Source organism: Meleagris gallopavo, chromosome 21, assembly GCF_000146605.3.
Source record: "Meleagris gallopavo isolate NT-WF06-2002-E0010 breed Aviagen turkey brand Nicholas breeding stock chromosome 21, Turkey_5.1, whole genome shotgun sequence".
Lineage (NCBI taxonomy): Eukaryota > Metazoa > Chordata > Aves > Galliformes > Phasianidae > Meleagris > Meleagris gallopavo.
In genome coordinates this window covers 1544988-1545707 of record NC_015031.2, presented here as the reverse complement: position 1 = coordinate 1545707, position 720 = coordinate 1544988, and positions in this window count along the sequence as shown.

Here is a 720-nt window from a genome sequence, read left to right as displayed (position 1 = left end):
GGAAGTCTTTTTGTCAGCGTTTTCCGTAGTTTTCAGATGGGAGGAGGGAGCCTGTTCATTAGCTGAAGCAGACAGGGAGGAACACACAAGAGAAAGCTGAATTAGCAGCACTGGCTGTGACAGAGACAATACTACGTTACATGAAGCACACTGCTTCTGGGTTTCCATCCTTCCCCTTTCCTACCTGCCCTGGAATGAGTGCAGCTTACAAAGCCTCCCATGTGCTGCTGAAAAGCTCAGCTTGCTGCATGCCGCAGGGACAAGAGGTGATGTGGGTCCCAGGAGGGTCCCTTCCTGGACACCAGCAGTGCCAGTGCTCAGGTCATTGCCTGCTCATTTCAGCCCAGCTGGCTCAAGCAGCACCGTGCTGCACAGAGCTGGGCTCCCAGAAAGCCATTTTATATCTGCAGGGGAAGGAGATCCCACAGCTCCAGGAATGGAGAGCTGCAGAGGCAGCAGCACAGTGTTTTATCTAACCACTGCCAGCACGAAGACACCCGTGGCCATTTATCTGAACAGCAACCTCAAGACGAGATGGAGGTTGCCCAGGCTGAAAGACAAACACCGTATCTTTATCAGTGCAGCCACCGATTTGCAGCAGCTTCCCCTCCATCACAGCAGGCACTAAAACTGGTTTCCAGCTATCGCCTTCCAGCACAGCAGCCATCGCTAGCAGAATTTGATGAGCTCAACATCCACTGTTTTAATGGAATTTCTTTT